Source organism: Emydura macquarii, unplaced genomic scaffold (assembly GCF_026122565.2).
Source record: "Emydura macquarii macquarii isolate MOO-44397 ecotype Brisbane River unplaced genomic scaffold, CSIRO-AGI_Emac_v2 contig_2205, whole genome shotgun sequence".
Classification (NCBI taxonomy): Eukaryota; Metazoa; Chordata; order Testudines; family Chelidae; genus Emydura; species Emydura macquarii.
The window spans coordinates 8,676,605-8,697,651 of NW_027132342.1; the positions used below are offsets into that span (position 1 = coordinate 8,676,605).

The window sequence follows — 21,047 nt, forward strand, 5'->3', positions numbered from 1 at the left end:
TTGGGTAGGCACTGCCTATTTGTATTTTGGAATGGAAAACCTGAATTAAAAAAATTAAACAGTAAGAAGCATGGCTCAAGCCAGTCACACCAGCACAGTCTCTTGTGGCCTGTGAAGATGTTAATCATTTCCAAACGTGTTAACTCTTCTACCTATTCAGGACAGCTGGGGGACTGTGACCCTGACTCAGTTCACTTGTATGCACCCTTAGTTCAGTATGAGTTGAGAGCATAAAGCACCTCACAAGATCAGTAATAAGGGTCCATCCTGCAAATTCTCACTCACAGGATTAATCCGATCTGAGGAAGGGTTTGGGGGATCAGATCCTAACTTTGTGCCTTCTCTTTCTGTTTAGATCAAATGAAAGGTGTTTGCTGTGCCCTATTTAGACCAGCAGGTTTCACAACAGAGAAAACACATATCTCCACATGTCAATGCCTTTGGTCACTTGCAGTTCTTCACCAATAATGATGTCACTATATTAGCTACAAGTTTCACACATATCAGATGAACCCTTCATATTTTTGCCAATGGCCTACATCTAGACAGCCCAGTTCAAGATTCCTGGAGCATCTAAGATTTACCTTTGTACCAACAGAACGTTCCATGTCCCTGAACATTTTGAAGTGGTCACACATCCAGGATAAAATCCTTATCCACTGAAGGCAATCGGAGTTTTGCCACTGACCACAGGGGCCAGAATTTCACCGCTAATGTTGAGATTATTTCATGTTATTTTAAAGCATTTATACTAAATAACCTTAATGGGCTAAACAGCCTATTTGAACAATAACACCATAGGCTCCTCCAAATGCAGACAAAACCACGATCAAAGCCAAATATGTGATGGTGCCATGTTGACAGGCACACTGAAGTCACTCAGTACGTGATAAAACGTAAAGCAAAACCAGCTTGCAGAAATACAAAACACAGGAAAAGGGAAGAGTCTCTCCGTGGTGAAAAACAAACGCTCTAGAAATAAAATTCACTCCTGTGCATAGAGCCTGCATAAAGCCAATACATCACCTACGGTTGAGATTACCAAAGGAGCTTAAGGAAGTTAAGCCCCCATCTCCCATTGAAATTCAGTGAGATTTGTCCACCTCTCTCCTTTAAGTTCCCATGAAAATACCAGCCTTGTGCTCAAAATACTGCGTCCGTGCATCATGATGTTGGCTGTCTGCAGTGGGGTGAGTCTCACCTTAGAGACTTAGTCTTGCAAACCCTTATCCACGTAGTCTTTGTTACCTCCATGGAAGTATGCACCTGTGTATGGATTTGCAGAATCAGACCCTCTCCTTATAGAACTTCTCAGAATGCAACAGAGAGCAAGTCAAAGAGAAACTTCCAGCCAAGGAGAGTTATCACAGCTTCTACTGTCTACACCAGACAAGACCTCCTTTTGGTTAATGTGGGAGACCTTCTGCCCACGGACCATAGAGCTCTCAGAATGCACAGTATGCAAATGAAATAAATCCATCCACAGCTTGGGCCCACTCTGCTGTTGATTGCGTCCATGCTAGTGTCTGAGCACCAAATGGCAGACACAGTGGTAGGAGTATACTCCTAACACGTGTGAAACAAAAAGATTTGCTTTCCCTAGGCAAGTCAGTTTAAAAGACAAACAAGAAGAGTTTAGAAACAGCTGAGATCCTTTAAGCCCAGGGATAGGAAAATGTTTTTATTAATAGTACAGCTTGTTGGGGTGGGGAAAACATTTTTAAAGAGTTTGAGCTGGCTGCTATACAAAATTAGACTAATATTAACTGGGACTAGAGCCCAAGCAAAACTTCGGATCCAAATTCCCCTTGGGCTTTGGGTGTTCAAGACCTGGATCTGATTTTGTGGGTTCGGCCCAGCTGCATGATTAAATACAAGCATGTTACCAATTCCTCCATCAAGCCCATCTCATTCTTTCCTGTGCATCCCACTAAGAAAAAGGACATCCCAGGCTCCATATGTGGTCACCTGAATAGTGTCGCAGGGACAGGGGGCTGACAGGCTAAAAACGAGACACAGAGTCTCTTCCATGCCCCTTGAGAGCACACTCCTCTGCCCAGCCCTTCTTTCCCCGGCTCCCCACCCCCAACACACACCCAGACACAGTGTGGAAATTTCCATCTGTTGCTCCAAAATTCAAGTGTGTTCCAGATGCTGGAGAAAACGGACCCAACCTCTCAGAAAGCAACACTTGGAAATATTATCTACCCGCAGCAGGGAGCTGGGTTTTGACACCGCCTTGGCTTGCCACTTTGCGAGGCGGGGCCGCTTGGTGAATGAGCAGGTGCCACTTCTGGGAGCTACCCCTGCAGCCGGAGGCGGGGAGGGAGCCGGCGGCTATCCCACGGCACCACTGCATTATGCGGAGAGGCGGGAGCACGTCTCCTTCCCCAGCGGGCTACACGTGAGGCCGAAAACCACTCTCGCGATTGCCCTTCCCGGGGCGAGGGGCCGGCGGGCTGCAGCGGCGGGCAAAGGGAGGCGCGCCTCAGTCCGCGAACACGCGGGGATCGAGCGGCGGCTCCGAGAGGCTGCGGTCCCGGACCAGCGCCGCCTCTTGTCTCTGTTCACGTTCCCAGCCCTGAGCGTCCACTCCTCCGTCTTCATCCTCCTCTCCAGGGAAGCGCTCGGCACTTGGTGCCCCTCGGCAGAGCGAGTGGGCAGGAGTGGGCCCCGTTCCCCCACTCCCTTTGCCCGCAGGGGTGCAAGCAGCCCACAGGAGGAAGGAAAAAGGGGGGGCGATTTTCATTCCCCCCCCCCCCGATCTTACTTCAGCGTGAATTTCTTAGGTAAATTCCACCCCCCTGAGCTGCCCTCGCCTCCCAGCTAGCGAGTAATGAAAATCCTACCTTCAGTCACGTCCAAAGCGATCACCACACGAGGCCCCTTCGGAGACTGCCACTCCCTGCTGGTGGCCGAGGTTTAAGTGAAGGAGAGAGGCGGTTTCTGAAGAGAAGATCGGCCTGCCGGATCACTTTTCCTGCCCCGTCAACCATCCGTTTCCAAATCGCTGCCGCCTCTGTCACAATCTTTCACTCCCCTGCTAAGCTTCCAGCCCCACCTCTTCCCCACCCCCTGTTCTGGAGACCAAGTCCCGCTTGCCAGAAACAATAAATTATACACGCCTGCAGCGGTGATCACAATTCTTTAACCCATCACCACCAATCAGCGATCTGTGCACCAGCCAAAGGATGGCTAGTTAAATAGCAATTAGCTGCTTTTGTTAGTTGCAGGTTCCAAAGGCGATCGTTGTCCCCTCCTCTGATGCTGGCTGACACCTTACTAGGGAAAAAGTCCTACATCCTAAATTGGCTTCACTCTCGCTCAGCGTTTTTGGTCTCAACTCCCTGATTAGCTCTTTGGAAAATAACAACAAGAAGCCAGCTTAGTCAGACTCTTAGCGTCTGGGGAGACTGAGCCAAATTAATCCCTAGAGAAAAACTGAAATGAACATAACAGCAGAGAAGTATCAGTGTTGGAGTGGTCAGTTTGGACACCTCCACATATTCATCATCTCGTTCGCCTGGCATGAACTGCAGCTGGAATGAACTCCTGAGATCTCCACACCCAGTCATGGAAACAAGTTAGCTGAGAGATATTAATAGAGCCTGAATAATCTCTTAAAGCGCCTCTGCGATCTCTGAAAAAATCAGCACTATAATTCTAAGAAGTGAATTCCTATGTGAGGTGACATGAATAGGGAGAAAATGAGATGGGGAACAGGTCTGTCTAGCTTTAGAATTAAGAACCTGATCCTAGAAACTCCTAGGGTTTGTCAACACTTAAAAGCTTTGCCTCTTTAACTAAACTATTAGACTAGACTAATACAGTGGTAGCAATAACTAACTAACTAAATAAATAAATAAAATACATTTAAAAAAATGCAGTTATACCAGCATAAATGTGCTTAAATCAATATAGCTTATTTCTGTCTAGGAATCAAAATAAACTATAAGGGCCAGTCCGCACTTGGAATTTAGATCAACATAGGTATGGTGCACAGGGGTGTGAAAAACACAATTTTACATCCATCTAACTGCATCTATGGTAGGGCTTTTACCATAGAACCATGTCAGCAAAAAAAAAATCACACCCTTGTCATATTCAAAAGGGTAGACCATGCCTTAGATATATGAATAGTCATCTTGTAACATCAAATTATATTACTATATTTTATATTACAATATTGTTATCAATATAGCAATATAATTTGATGTCACTGGACTGATACACAAAGAGAAAGAAATGTTACATTCTTCACAAAAAAGTGTGTGAAAGTTTACAAGAAATCACAAGAATTATGTGCTGTCATTTATTCCAAGTTATCAGAACAAATTCAATTTGTAAAGTAGATTTATCCCTAAATCCTGAGATCATGAGGATTCCTTGAGTTATAAAGGGGATCAGAATTTGCCTTCTTAATGTTACCCTAGCTGCACCATTAACTATGGAGAGGCTACCACTACTTCACAAACTAAATACTTGCAGAGCTGGGTATAGAACCCTGAATATCCCTCTTGCTCTTTTTAATCTGCGACCACCCACATGCTCTGAGAAATCTAGAGTATTCCATACAATACAATACAATACTCAATACAAAATGGGAACAGAATTGGGCCCAAAACTCTCAGAGATCAATGAGAGCTAAATTTACCTCCCAACATAATTAAAACAACATATTATTAATAAATTTTTGATCACAACAATTTTCTTCAGCTATAATCTGTGCTATACCTTTTGAGGAGATTTAACAATAAGGAAAGATTGAAGGGATAGTAACAAGTCTATTGAACCTAGGGGAGGCTAAAGACAATATCAAATTGGGGTAATTTTTATTTAAAATGATCAATAGCTCAAATTAACGTTTGATGAATTTTCTTCAAACTTTGCAGAATTTTTTTCCATCAGACTAAATCTAGTAATTTTCAGGCCAAGCTGATTTTTCAAGTCAAAATTACAGAGGGCAAAAATAAGTCTTTAGAATGGAAATTATTTTCAACCCTCACTGTACAGAATTTACCATTTGTCTGGCTGTCTTTGATTTTATATGATTCCCATCATCTTAGTATTGGAGTGCCATTCAAAAATTATGAATAGTGCACATAAGATATTTTTCTCTGTTTTGCTATTCCCTCCAGTCAGCAGAGCATGGATTTTATTTTTATTTTATTTTTTGCAGTGCTGGTGTGGGAAAGCTGAATTTGTATTTTGTTTTGAAGGTGCTGAAGTTCACACTCATTCTGATATTCACCAGCAGTGATTTCCAGATTCATAAGAGAGTCACCAATAATTTTTAGATCCAAAGTCATGCAAATTATGAAAAAAACCCTCTCAAACTTTAAAAATTAACCTCCTATTAAAGAGACTGTACCAATTAATTTAGATCCCAAATGTCGCACTTGTCAAAAAAAGAGTGGGTGCAGTTTATTAGAAAACATAATTAAAGACATCCACTAGAGTTTGGAATATTTTAAATACAGTTTTTTGGAACACACCTTTTCAGCTGATACTTTCTATACAAGGGCTATATGGCTTATACAAAGTGGCTAGATGTTTACAATGGGAAAGTTTTCCTCCCACTGTTCTTTAATTCAAACATAGCTGGAGAGATTTTGCTGCATTTGCTTTGATTTTAAACATGCACACACACAAGACCCCAGGGAAACACCTTATATTATATTATATTATCAGCTCAAGAGATTTTGTTTCATTCTGTTACATAAACGTGGATCTATATAAACAAAGGTGAGCAAAAAGCTAGTCTAAAACTTGCGTGGACATAGTTCATAGTTCACTGAGAACTAGTGAGCCAGACTGGATTTACTCTGTAGTTATAACAGTATAACAGAAGATAGAATATGGCCCTATAACATTTGATTGACTTGGTGAAAAAAAACAAAACTTGAAATTAGTGAAATCTGGTGGAATGATCCAGCTATCTGGAATGCCAGTAAAATCAATGCAAGGTAGGAGATGCAAAAGGGAAGAGGTGGAAGAGTAGAGATACAGCTTTTAAGTATTTGCAATGTCAGAGCACTGCATATTTATTTATTTATTTGGCATATGCAATCTGGTCAAGCCAAACCACCACATCCTTATCAGTGATATTCAAGGCATGAAGACCTCCAGGAAGTTGAGTCATTTTGCAGTTCTCAAGAATGTGTGTCATGGTTTGAGGTTGCCTACTTTGACATAGTGGACTGTTTCTAAAACACCACCGAAATGCCACTGCAGCACAAATTCCATGTCCAGATGAAACTGGTTCAGAAGGCTCCATTGTCTTCAAGGTAAATCAAATCCAGGTTGATGCTGAGTGGGGTCCAAGACAAGATAATTATTTGTCACTTTCTCTGTGGACCATAAAACTCGCCACGCATCCTCTACTGTAAATCCCTCACCCGGTAAATTTATCCACAATGGCTGATGTGAGGGCAGACGACCAACTGGTGGATTAAACAAGTCTTTAATTAATGGTAGATGTAGCATATCACACAATTTAATCACGAGCTATGTTATGAATACTGGATAAATGATGAATATTATAACAAACTAGTAACCATGGTAGAGGAGTAGATTTAAGAATGCCTGAAATAATATGCATTGTGGAATTAGGTTGTACGGCAATCATCTTTGTGTGAGACAAGCGAGCCCATACTGGAGTGCAGTACTCTGTTCAGCTCTCTGCCCGCTTGTGCATGATGTAAGTGGAAGACACTCAACACAGTCTTACTTCCACTTGGTATCAGGTACCACTGACAACAATAATCAGCCAGAGCCACCATATCTGCATTCAGAACACTCTCAAGTATGTCAAAGGAGTGTGACTGAGTGCCAAGGCATATGTTGTCTGCACAAACTAACTTGCAAGACCCCAGTATATGGTAGGTCATTCAAATATAAGTTAAATAATGTTGATAATAATATTGACCCTTGCAGGAAATCGTTCTTCTGGTCCCTTCAAGCACTTGTTCTATCACCCGTATGCACACGGAAATGGCGATTTCTCAGAAACAGAGCCATTGCACATACTAATCAACTTGGCACAGTTCTAGACAATTTCACCAAAAGGTCTATGCGCCAAAACATATCATATGCTGCTGTCAGGTCAAGGAAAATTGAACCTGTCTTCAGCTTATGTTGGAATCCATTTTCGATGAAAGTTGTAAGTGTCAGCACTTGAAGACATGTACTATAACCGTGGCAAAAACCAGCTTGCTCTGGTGCCAGCATGCCTTCCACAGATGGTGAAATTCTTTGTGAAATCAGATGCTGAATCATGTTAAAGCAGGTGCTTTGAAGTGAAATTGATCTGTAGCTTGAAGGCAAATGTGAGTATTTTCCAGGTTTCAGCAAGGCAATGACCTTCACATGGCGCCAGATTCTAGGCAGTTCGGATTTCCGCAGAACTCTGTTGAAAAACCGAACAAGCCATTCCCAAGCATGAGGACCCAGATGTTTCATAAATTCATGTGCAATTCTATCATACTCAGGAGCTGTACCCATTTTTAAATCATTCAGCGCTTTATCCCATAAACGTAACTAAGGAATGTCTCCATCTTACTATTGGCTGGATTACTCCTTAGGAAATGCCGCCACTTGTCATGCATCTGTCATTTGACAGTTCTATCAACAGGAGTTTTAGCAACCTTCAACAAATGATGGGCAATCTGTTTTGGATTAAATCCATCTGACTTGGCATACATGGACATTGAGAGCCACACCTACTCGAGAACTACGCCCCGGTTAAGTTCTGGTTTGACTGCATAAAGTCAAGCGCCACTGTCGTTTCCTCCCATCGAGCCCAGCAAGCAGCATCCAATGATTTTATAAGATGGTCCACAATCTCCAGATCACTTGACTAATCATACTGCCTCAGCAAATCTGCACAATCCTTGATCAAACATGGAATGTACACTGGCCGGAAGCCTCATGGAATTGTTGCAATTGCAGCTTTAAAAATGGCGCAATAGAAACGACGGTTTGCATCTTCCACAGAGATGGTGTTTAAAATGGGATGGTTACGACACTCTGCAATAAGGAGCTGTATTAACAAGAGCAAATAGTAATACAAGCTTATTTTTTGTCACTAAAGTAAAATGCAGGGAACAGGGGTGTTTTCTGGGAAGCTGCCACTTTTGTAGTCACTTTTTCTGATATATCTATGTTACAGTATATCCAAGGTGCATGTATCCGGGCTGATGAATGTACACTAAGGATATTAAGCCACCAGCACCATAAAGAAATTGGCCCTTTAGCACTGTGCAAATAATCCTCCAAGGAATGACCCAGTAAAAGGGCGGAACTACTTCTGTGTTTAAAAATTCCGTGTGTGCCAATTCCACATTCCCAATCTTAGAATCATAGAATATTAGAGTTGGAAGGGACCTCAAGAGGTCATCTAGTCCAACCCCCTGCTCAAAGCAGGACTAACCTCAGCTAAATCATCCCAGCCAGGGCTTTGTCAAGCCTCAGCTTAAAAACCTCTAAAGATGGAGATTCCACCACCTCCCTAGGTAACCCATTCCAGTGCTTCACCACCCTCCTAGTGAAAAACTTTTTCCTAATGTCCAACCTAGACCTCCCCAACTGCAACTTGAGACCATTGCTCCTTGTTCTGTCATCTGCCACCACTGAGAACAGCCTAGCTCCATCCTCCCTGGAACCCCCTTTCAGGTAGTTAAAGGCTGCTATCAAATCCCCCCTCATTCTTCTCTTCTGCAGACTAAACAAGCCCAGTTCCCTTAGCCTCTCCTCATAAGTCCTGTGCTCCAGCCCCCTAATCATTTTGTTGCCCTCCGTTGGACTCTCTCCAACTTGTCTACATCCTTTTTGTAGTGGGGGGCCCAAAACTGGACACAATACTCTAAATGCAGCCTCACCAATGCCGAATAGAGGGGAATAATCACTTCCTGTGACCTGCTGGCAATGCTCCTCCTAATGCAGCCCAATATGCTATTAGCCTTCTTGACAACCAGGGCACACTGCTGACTCATATCCAGCTTTTTATCCACGGTTACCCCCAGATCCTTTTCTGCAGAACTGCTGCCTAGCTCATCGGTCCCCAGTCTGTAGCTGTGCATGGGATTCTTCCTTCCTAAGTGGAGCACTCTGCACTTTTCTTTGTTGAACCTCATTAGATTTCTTTTGGCCCAATCCTCCAGTTTGTTTAGGTCCTTCTGTATCCTATCCCTACCTTCCAGGGTATCTACCACTCCCCCAGCTTAGTGTCATCCGCAAACTTGCTGAGGGTGCAATCTACCCCATCCTCCAGATCATTAATGAAGATGTTGAACAAAACTGGCCCCAGGACCGACCCCTGGGGCACTCCACTTGCGACCGGTTGCCAGCTAGACATGGAGCCATTGATCACTACTCATTGAGCCCTATGCTCTAGCCAGTTCTCTATCAATTTTATAGTCCATTCATCCAACCCATACTTCTTTAACTTGCTGATAAGAATACTGTGAGAGACCGTATCAAAAGCTTTGCTAAAGTCAAGGTATCAACTGAGTGCAAGAGACCATTTGTAAACACTGCCAACCTAGTCCTCCCTACTCTGCCTATTCCTTCCTACTCTGCTCCTTCCTGTCAGCTGGTATGGAAGTTTTGATTTGAACTGTCTTGTGGGTACAGGACCAGCAGTGGCTGAAAGTCACAAGATAATCTTGGCAAGGAGGCCTAGAGTCCCTTCAACCAACTACACTGAGGTGAAGCTTCAGCTTGCCCCAACTACCAGGATTTTGTAACGTATTAGCCATTTCATTATGAAAACACACTTTATTCTCCTAGTGTAGTCATGGCCTTGGTGTAGCTTTTCTCTCCCTCTGCACATTTTGACCTTTGAGCTGCTGGGAGCCATTTGGTCTCAGGGTCATAGAGTTTAAGGCCAGAAGAGACCAACAGATCACCTAGTCTGAAGCTCTGTATATCACAGGCCATCAAACACCACCCAGCCCTTTTCACATCAAGCCCAACAACCAGAATTAGACCAAAGCAGTACAGACCTCAAGAGAAGAAACTATCGTATCCCACAGGCAAAGAACAGGAGGTTCAAGTTGCACCAGTGATGTCCACTGCCACCAACTCTCATCAGTGCTCCTGCTCTCTCTGCCAGTGGGAGTGAGGGAGGTTGTCACTACATGCCTTCAACAGGCAGGTGGCAACAGATTCATAGGTGACTCAGAACTACTCTCCTCCCATACACACCTGCTTCTGGGAGTGAGGCCAACAGCTTTTTTTTAAAAAAATCTTTCCATCTCAGGAGCTGGAAGCCTGAACTCTACCCTACCCCACCCCACCCCACTTCCAGTATGAGCTGGATGTGAGAATGAGACCCTTAAAGTATAAAATTTGAGTATTATGTTGCCAGGAAGACTGTATTCCTGTTCAGTCACAATTTAATTGAAACTGGAGAGGATTCATGGCTTAACATTTTCTTGATCTAATTTCTGTGGGGGGAAATATTACCCACAGAATGGTTTTTCTGGCAGCCAGAAATGAAGATGATTAGCCTCTGTCAGACAGGTTTTTTAATGAAGAAGTTGGCAGCTATGGATAAAACCTTTTAAAAACATTAACCCCACGTTCTGGGTATTGATTAATATTCAGCACATAAGGGAGTGCGGTGATAGATCTTGCCCGTCAGTGGCAACAAGGATTAAAAATAATTTGTTTACCAAGTAGAGTCTCTTTGATCAAAAACACAATGAGATAAAGGGGGAATTGGACCAGGTGGACAATCTGGCTATCTGCCCAGAATGCTAGAAAAATATAACCCCAAAAGGGGAAATATTATTGCACACCAAGTGCTTTCATGTGATCAGACCACAGACTCCACTTCTTTTATTCAGTAGAGAAATGTGGTGAGGGGAGGGTCAAAGGTGGGTTACTCCAACTTTACACCTCCCATATCATGAAGTCGGCAGAGGACAGGAGTAATCCCCAGTGTAAATTACAGCAACGCCAAAGGCTACTCAAATTTATTTTCTAATGCAAAGTACATTGTGCTGGACTTGAGATTGCTAGTTTGATATTAGGAAGTCTCGTAGCAAGTAATGTTGACTAGGCCTCAGCAGCAAACAGTTTTCCTTTAGCACAAGAGTTGTTGAGATTTCAATGTTGGCCCCATCCCAAAATGGGATGAAAAATCAATCTCTCAGAAATTTCTGTAAATTGATAATCTGGAGGAAAAAATCAGATTGGATCAATCACAATGGTTAGTTTCGAGCATTTCACAATTTTTCATTTTGATTTTGAATTTTTAAAACCTTTTATAATATAAATTAAGTAGAAACAGAGTCATTTTGAATAAAAAACACTAAACTTTTAATTTTGAAAGTGTCAAAGTGGGATATTTCAACAATTCTGAAACTTTCTTTTTCCCAAAAATTTCTTGAGTTGGGAGAATCTTCAAAATCGACTTTCCCACAAACAGTTTTGGCTTCAACAAATGGATATTTTCTAATGACAGAAGTGTTTCATCAAAGTTCCTGATCAGTTTTAGTACTGACTGGAGCAGTCAGTGTCCAGAAGGACAATTTTTGTATCTGTAAGCCAGGTCTGAGTGTCTCAGTGACACTCTCCCTGCTCAGCAGCTGAAAGGGGGGCACTTTATTTGCATGGGCTTTGTATCTGCATGAGTACAATTAAGTATTTAGCATAACTTACCTAGGTGCTGAGCATAATGGGAAATGGTTAGCAGGGCTGGTTTTGGGCTACAAACCACTTTTGTGTTAACTACTGGGGTAATGAAATGTTGTCCTTCAATTGTATGAACAGATGTCAGCAAAACTGTGCTTAGTTTGTTATGATAGAATCTGCACCCTAAACTAAACAGAGCTCCACAAGGGTGGCAGACAGATGTTTCAGCCTGGAAATGGGAGTGGGGGAGGGAGAGGTGGAGCAGTCTCCTATGGGGAGCACACTGGCCCTGGTAAAGGGCTGCCCCCAGGCATGGAGTGATTCTCTCTCCCCATTGTTAAAAGGTAGAATTAATGACTCATCTTGGAGTCTTTTGTTTCTTGAAAGCAGGGACATTGCCTGTATGTCAGCAGAAGGTTTACCCATGAGCTAAAATCACTAAGAGCTGAACCAGTAGAGGATCTGGGAAACCTTGCCTGACACCGGTGCAGTCGGCGGAGAGGCTGGCACAGTCGGTGCCAGCCTGGGGCGGTCAGGGTCGGCCGACAGGCTGGCACAGTCGGTGCCAGCTGGGTCAGCGATTGGCAGAGGGGTCGGCACGGTCGGTGCCAGCCCGGTGCAGTCAGCGGGAGCCAGGTGCGGTCGGAGCCAGCGGTCGGTGGAAACAGGCGTGGTTGCTGCCAGTGGTCGGGGACTCAGCGAAGCCCAAAGGCGGTAGGAGACAGCAGCAGAGGGGGCCTGGTCAAGCCCGTGTCGGACAGGAGCGGCCTAGGGGGTGGAGCCACCCCCAAGAGGTGGACATTACAATCGACGCCGGTCAGTACAGGGGGAAGAAGGAAGGGAGAGGCGAAGGACACGCCCCGTACTCTGGGCGGGGTTTGGTTCATTGAGTTCATGAACTCTGTTTGCACTGTTCCCCAAACCAGTGCTGTGTTACCTCTCTTTTGCTATTAAAAGGTTTCTTTCTACACTCAGACTCTGTGCTTGTGAGAGGGGAAGTATTGCCCTTTGGGGGCGCCCAAGGAATAGTGTGTAATTTCCCAGGTGACTGGCTGGGGGCTCGAGCCAGTTTGGTGTTGTATCATTGAGAGGGACCCCTAGATATAGAACCCGGCCCTTGCTGCTGCCGACGCGGTCTGGCAGAAGGGTTACATATCAAATAGTAAGGCCCCAAGCCTGCAATGCTGACTAAACTTTGTAGTTTCAGTGGGAGTTGTAAATGCCTGAAAATCAGACATGGTTTTAGGAGCCTAACTTTAGGTTAGGTTGGAAAATTTTGGCTTCAGCATTTACCAACGGGTTACCACACTGTGGTATATTGCAATGATTCTCTAATCTAAAGGCACATCTATAATAGAAGTGCTACACTGGCCCAGTTGCATGGATGCAGCTGCAATGCTGTAGTGTGTCTGGTGAAGATGCTGTAGACCTATGGGAGAGTGCTCTTCCATTGGCATAATTACTCCACCTCTTGCAGAGGTGAAAGCTATGTTGGCAGGAGAGCGTCTCCTGCCAACATAGCGCCGATCTGGACAGCGCTTAGGTGACTGTAACTTGCGTCACTCAGGGGGTGGCTTTTTCATACCCCAGAGTGCCGTAAGTTAGATCAACTTAAGCAGTAGTGTAGACCTGCCCAAAGTATAGGGGGAATAACTTCAGTATCTCAGATCTGACAATGCAAAATGAAAACAAATGGGATTTTACTCATGATACAACATGCTCATCTAGGGGAAGAAACTTCTTTAAGTCCCCATGACAATCCTAAACAATACCCTGCTCTTATATAGAGCTTTCATCAGTAAATCCCAAAGCACTTCACAATCTTTAATGTATTTATTCTCACAACAGCCCTGCGAGGAAGAAAAGTGCCAGGATGGGGAACTGAAGTGCAGACCTGCCTGAGATTAGACGGGAAGTCCATGGTGGAGCAGGGAATTGAAATCAAGTTGCCTGAGTCCGTAGGCTAGTGACCTAAACCCTGGCTCAGCCTTCCTCTTGGCTTTGCGCCCTACTCCAATGTCAGATTTTCCACTTGTTTCAATTCTCCTCCCACCCTTAAAATCTGAGCAGGTTTTGAGGTGCTTCCAGTGACTGTGTGATTTTCGTTGTGTGACTTCATTGTTACCACTGCTTTGTTCAGTCCTTTCTTCATAAACATTTGTTGAGTTAATAATACACTTAAACAATGTGACTCGCCAGCTACTGGAGGAAAATAGTCTGTCCCACACTCAGTCTTTGAAAAGCAAATATTGTTAAACTGGAAAGACATTTTAAGACTAGTGGGAAACAAAGGTAATTTAGTTTTTTTTGTTATGTTACACATAGGCAAACACTCCTAACTGAATCAAGAAAATCCATTTTCAAAAACTGTCTCGCGCTTTATTGATCTCTTGCTATTGTTTCAAGGTGCTCTGCTAATGTACCTTCCAGAGAGCATCCAAATGATTTATTATTAGCCCTAGAGTTTTAGGGTGATCAGGGATTTTTCATTAAAATATTTCTTGTTCATTTATACTCTCAATGCAAAGTGAAAATAATTTGTATCATTTTGAAAATATTATTTGAATAGTTGGATAGTCTATAGGATTGTGCAAGATATTTTATAGGATAGTGCAAGATACTTTAGCTGCCCAGATTAACTTGAAAGCAGAAGCAGCCAGCCATGGAACAGATATCACACAGATACGTTGTCAGTTGTTGGCTGCATCAGATATATGTCAGATAGCTCACAAATATCTTGAATCAGACATCACAAAAATATTTCACATCTTTATGTATCGCAGAGAGCTTGACAGTTGTATACGGTAACTATGGAAGTACAAGAGCAATTCAATTCTTTAATGTGGCTTTGTTTATCACAAAGACCCAGATCCAGCATAGCACTTAAGGACATACTTAACTTTGTGTATGTGGTTAGTTCAGTTGACCTTTGTGGAGCTACTCACATTCTTAAAGTTAAGCAGGTGCTTACATGTTTTGCTGGAGAGATGCCAAAGTGCTTTATAAACTAAAAATACATGAATCACTTTAGCCTCCATTGAAATTCCTCTTGTGTGGAGCACAACATCTCTTTAAAAGTATGCTGCAACTCTATACAACAGTCTAGAATAAGGAAAGAAGAATACTGTATTGTGCTGAAATGGCAGAGGGAATGTAACTACATTGGGTCCCTCCCCTTCAATAGTTCATATGTGATCTCATTAGAGAGAGGTGAGTTTAAGATAGAAACAGCTACTGCAGCATTCTGAGAATGAAATGTTGGGAGAGAACTGTTAGAAAGAAGAAAGACTTTCCTGTAGGCCTTGAATCCCAAAGCTGATGGTGGGAAATTATAAGTCTTTTGAGACACTAATGCAAAAGGAAAGCTTTTTGCCATCCCATAATGTGTCCTCTTTGGCTCTCTCTCGCTCCCCAGGGCCTTTCAACGTCTTTGCTTCCTTGTTACTCCTTTACTTCTGAATGCTTGAACTAGCTCTCCAGATGGTAGCACCTCCTATCTAGAACTCACCAAACGTCCTCTTCTGAGCAAGAAGGATTTTCTCCATCTCTCTTCTATTTTCTTTCAGTACTGTCACGCATTTCCATGATCTCCCTGTCTTTATGTCTTGTCATCACATTTCTCTAATTACCTATCTTCTCCTCCTGTTCTGTCTCTGTCTTTTCATCCCTCCCTAATTTCTCAAAAAGTAGTTCCTCAGTCACAAATCCTGCAAGAGCTGGCCAGGCAGAGTTGAAGCAGCACTTCAGACCTTGCAAAGAAGGCTCATGGTAGATCTGTGCTCCAGAGGCACTGCCCTGAGAGAGAAAGAGATCTGTCATGGAGATCCATCATGAATCACAGGCCAAATGTAGTAGCACAGGATATCATCAAGACTAATACTCACAAAGGCATCTCACTGTAATTCAGGGATTATTGGGTGGATGAAATAGGAGTAGTTCCTTTGTGCATAATCAGCAATGTCCATACTCTTGAGCTTTTTTTTGCCTTCAGCACTGGATGGGTATTCCAGTTCCTCACTTGTCAACTCTTCTGCAGCTGGTTCATTGTTCCCTTGCTAAGTCTTAAGGGTCTTCTGTGTCTTGTGTTGGATAGTGTGTGCCAGCAAATAGAATTGATAGTATTGTCACAGTTCAGGGCAACTGCACATATTTTCCCTCCATAGTCACTTGAGAGCACCTACTCTATGCTCCCAGTACCTCAGCCTTCATTTCTGTTGGGTGGGGTGAAGAGCAGTGTCTCCCTTCCTCTTGATCAGGTTTTTTTTTTCCAGGCTGCACAGTATCCTGGCTATGCCGTGATATCTCCAGCAAGCCTGACTGGCCAAACAGGGCAGCATCCGCTCTTGGCTTGCTCTCCAAAGGTTATGATCAGTGTAATTGCCCACCGTTATAAGTTACCACAGAGCCTTTAGTTCGCAAGCACATTTATTCTTAAGGTGAGAACATTACAGAGAAAACATGAAAAGAACCTATACACATGCTAATTAGCTTACCAGAGATCACCCCGCAACTCCAAAAAGGGCTCTGGCCAGTGAGCAGTCCTTCAAACCCCACCCTAGCTATGACATAATTCTCACCTGATTGGACCAAGATGCGTGGCTCCATGGTAGGCTTCACACCTGATTTGTCCAAAGGCCCTGGAGGGCAGTGCTGCATGGTGGAGATAGCAAAGCCCGCAGACCATAAGACTCAAGGGAAAGGCCAAGAAGCCTCACCTTTTGGGTCAACTGATGTGCGATAAATCTTCAAGACCAGCCACCTTGGAGGGAGGAAGTCAAGCCATCAACAGGCTGGCTATACCAGTCTTTGACCAGACTTGCTGCATGCAAAGAAGGTCATCTACCACAAAGCGCTGTGCTGTGCCAGCAGAACATCATCTGGCTCCTTGACTGCCATTCTAGCTTCTCCTGCACCAAAGTCCAGAAGATTGTGAGAGCTGAAGAATTTGCTAATCCCGGCATCTCAAGTAATTTCTTTTTTCTATTTGTGTCTTTTGCTGGAGATGCCTTTTTAGAGTTTTTATTTTTAGGATGTGTGCATGAGCTCCCATAAAGTCCATGCAGGGAAGGCACCAGAAAGAGAGATCTTCAGATCTAAACAGCTCTAAATATTGCCTCATAAAATTACTCTTTCGTGTGCATTCTGTGTTTATGTTTAAAAGTGCTGAGAAGCTTGAAATAGTTATTTGAAATTTCTGGTAAACAAGAGTTGTCAAACTTCTGCTTTTCAAGGCTGTTCTGCTGAAGTCTGTATATAACAACTCTGTTAGGAGTGAGAGAAAAGGGTTAGTGACCACCCAAGAATTCTAAGAAAGAAGCTTTATAATTAGACTTGGCAGAATTCAATTTTTTAAAATAATTTTGATGGATAATATCAATATTTATTTCAATTTTTATCAAAATAATGTAAGCAGGTCAGATGATTACTTGTGACAATAGATGTTGAGATATAAACCTTTAGAATTTTGTAACCATTAAAGACGTGAATTGTCAACATTACTGTCAAAACATACAAAGCAAGTCATCTTAAGTCAAACTCCCATAGGCTCTCAAACAGCATTTTCTAATTTGCCTGTTTAAAAGGTCTATTATAATTGATGGAAATATTTCTCATCAGTCTGTATGTGCACAGTGAAATAGACATTTACTGTACTGATAAAAAAATCTTATCCTTTCAAGCCTATTTATAATTAGCTCTGAGGTTGTGGTTCAGACATTAGGTACTACGGCGATGAGTGCGGTATAAGAGCCTTCATAGAACACAACAGAAAATAATTTTGCTTCAATATATTAAGACACTTAATCAGCTGCAAGGTATAGATTTGACTGATTTTGGTAAAATTCTTTAATGGGGATTTATATCTGAATGGACAGCCAGCCACCTTTTTAGAATCCTCTTTAGAATATATATATATAAGGATTATTTTTAGCACTAATTTGATGATTAAACTCAGTATAAGATTTAATTCCAATCCAATACCAATGCTAACTTGTTGATTTGACCTTGATTTCATAATTATATTTCTTTATTCAGTTTAACATTAGTAAGAATAGCTTCGCTTTGGGGACATGTTTACTTGATTTTATTTTTTGTTTGTTAAATGTTTTATTAAAACTTACAAAACTCACATTGAGTCACATTTATTTTAATAAGCAACATGGAGTCCAGAATCTTTGAGGACCTTTGTGGACATCAGCCAGCTGGCCTAAAAGCCTATGGTTCGCACATCAGATGTTTCTTATAAAGCTGAAGGGGCTGCCAATCCTATGCTAACACTCAATTCACTTGAAAAAACACAGAAATTAAAAGAACCATCTCAGTAATTATTCCAATTACTTGTTTTTCCTGGCTTCATAGCTAATAGTAACCAACAGGAGTTAATTAAAACAAAATGCAGCTACAAATGCCACAGCTATATCAGCAACATGAGCTGTTTGGGGACAGTTAACCTGTGAAGAGGTGTTTACACATGTCAAACGTTGACAGATGCAGTGTTAACAAGGATATTATTTTCCAGTCGTCTTGTTGTGTTCACTTCGAATGGGAGTAGAAATTCACTCTTTAAACCACTCAGTAGGAAGGTTGCATTTTGCTAGCTGTCTCGGGATGCTTCAATCTAGCGATGCTGAAGTCAAGGGTGCAAAGAAATGAAATTTCAGCCCTGATGTATTTAATATGTCTAGCTTTGGGTATATAAATCAATATTGTCATACAATCATCTGTGAGAAACTGTATCAGTACTATGTCCCCAGGGGCAATATGTTCTGTTTATGGTCCTGATTCTACAGGCAGATCCCTGTGCCCAGCCAATTGGATCCCTGTATCCACAGGGAACCTCGCTGACTTTGATGGGGCTTCCTGTGGACGCAGGGGTCCAATTGCCTAAAATAGCTTACAGGATTGGAGCCTATGATCTGTTTTAAAGCAGAACAGCTGAAAAAAAATATCTGTCACCATTACAAGGTTAGCTGCAGCCTCTCTGAGTGCACCCCTCAGGTGTCATGCCTAATGCCTTCACATCTCCTGGGGGATCTCACCATTATCAGACCAGATCCTGGGCTATAGTGCCCTATATATTGACCATGCTCACCCTGTAGCTCCAACTGGGTTTTGCAACTATGATTCTTCCCCTCAGGAGTCTGTGACCAGTGGTGGATGGAATGACCAGACAGCCTTCTTAAACCAAAGTACTGTTTAATCATAACAGTAGGAACACAGCAAAACATAAGGGGGAAAAAAAGAAACAACAAAACAGTCTATTCACATGTCTATCTTACTCAAACTTATTGACCCCTGATGGAATGCTAAAAAGGCCTAATTTCTTTGGACACCCCAATGGCATCTGTGTGTGGCAGTCTGAACAGCTTATCAACAACGGCCTGATCTTTGGACACAGAATGTCTTTTTAATTGTTTATAGTCCTTTTGATCTGCTGGCTCCCAGCACTGGCCAAACAAGCCTGGTAACCAGGAGGCACGATCTTCACAATTAATAGCATTGGAGCTGTTTGCCAGGAGGTGGCTTTCCTTGAGCTATTATTTCACTTCCTGCTCTTTTTTCCAACAGTCTGCTCTTAAACTAGTCCAACATATTTATACAGTAAACATCCCGATAACCGTGCCTACACAATGTTCATAAAGTTATTACAGAGCAGCCCCACATGTGTCACAATAGTGACATACCTCTGTGTTAGGCAATCACTCAAGGCACTGACCAATAGTTGATTGCCTAACAGACTGGGGGCAAGCAGGGGAACGGCCCCCCAGTAAGTGTCAGGGGCACAGAACTCCTCCAACCCTGGGGCTGCAGCAGCGGCGGAGGGGAGAACAAGCACCTCCCGGGGTCGGGAGGGGGGAGAACAAGCTCCTTCCAAAGCCCAGAGAGTGGCAGCTGTGGGTAAGAGAGCGAGCTCCTCCTGCGGCTGGGGGCGGGGTGTGTCATAGAAGTGGAGTAAAATTGATTCAGTGCCTGTGAAGTTACTTTGGGGTGGTCTTTTAAGATAGGAGATTGGCTGGTAAAGTTGGTCACTACTTTAAGTTTCACTGTGCATTTAAATGTGCTCGGAGGTTTCTGAGTAGATGTGCCAGCTGCCCCTATAGCACAGCAGGAAACTGACACTTGGGCCTTGCAGGGTGGTTTCTGTTGGATGAGAAATCAGACACACAGAGTCAGGGTACGTTCTTGGCGTTATCTGTTTATTTGCAAAAAATATACACAAAGTCCTGTTTCCATGAATATGGTCGAAACAAAAACAGCACGGATGCATTTCCTTGCTCAGAAAAAAAACCAAGTGAGACATTCCAGCCAGCCTGAGAAACATCATCTAGCTGCCTCTGGTTCTGGTCAGAGTCACACTGCAATTGCCTCTGCCCACTGACAAAGCATAGAACCAACTCCTAGTTTGAGATCTTTAGGGAAATTCCTTATAAATCTTAATTTATGGCTGCATGGCTGACCAGGTAAACCTGTGTCATCAGCCTCATGGTATCCCTTTAATGACTCTGGGCAGTTGCCTGATGGTTTTCAGCCAAAATGTTTTGATTTTTCAGGTGTTTTTGCCAAGTATTTTAAGTTTTTTTAATTAAAAGTTAAAATTTTCCATGGGGAGAAGGGGTAACTTTTCCAAGCAGCTCTAATTTCTGTACAGAAGTGATTTTGTTGTTTTTTCATATCAGAGATTACATACTTTACAAAGTACCCTAACAGACTCTATGAAACAACTAGAAGGGATTATATTAGTAAATAATTTCTATCTAAGCAGCATATGACCAAGAGTTAAGAGGATGTTTAGTAGATTGTAGTAGTCCCCCCAAAACCTTTGACAGTATATAGCTGACAAATAGAGAGACTGATTATAAGTAAGCAGATTTAAAACGTTCACTGTGACCCACAGTAGCCTTCAAATATAGTTTGTTTTGGTTGCCCAGAGATGCACATACATAATGTGTACTAGTCAGGCAAAATGACTCACCAGCCACCTAAATAGCTAAACCTTTTTGTTTTAAGATCCATTTGTGCTTTCTCAAGAACTGTGATCATGTGTTTCTTTGTCTATGCTTTGTGCTGCCTGGGAAGCATTACAGTAGTTTCACAATACATGCGTCTCAAGGGTTGTTTGATTTAAGGCATCATGAGATTTCTGGAATGGTGACTAGCTTGACAGTTTTCAGCCCTCCCATCCCTGTATCCAGTTAATGAAGATCAATGCAGAACTATTTTAAAGTAATTTGGAAAATTCATGTGTGGATTCACAAATTGCATTTCTTTCCTCTTCTAATATTTTCAAGTAAGCCTCTTTCCATCGAACATTAAACCATCTGGACAATGTCATCTAATGGGTTATTTCCAATGCCAAGAAGATATGCATAACAAAAATAAATCATGATGTCATGACTGAGATGAGCTAT

The 21,047-nt window shown here is 42.7% G+C and overlaps 1 protein-coding gene across 2 annotated transcripts in view; it reads right to left on the reverse strand.

Annotated features, from left to right (window-relative positions):
* A4GALT (alpha 1,4-galactosyltransferase (P1PK blood group)) overlaps positions 1-21,047 on the reverse strand; it is a 58,876-nt gene that overhangs the window by 35,542 nt on the left and 2,287 nt on the right. The window contains exon 1 of one of the 2 annotated variants that reach the window (XM_067559310.1): positions 2,850-3,553. The exons of the other annotated variant lie outside the window; for it this stretch is intronic. The gene's annotated coding sequence lies outside the window, so the exon portion shown is untranslated. Of the gene's footprint in view, positions 1-2,849; positions 3,554-21,047 lie in introns of those variants that run through there. 2 annotated transcript variants of the gene reach the window in all.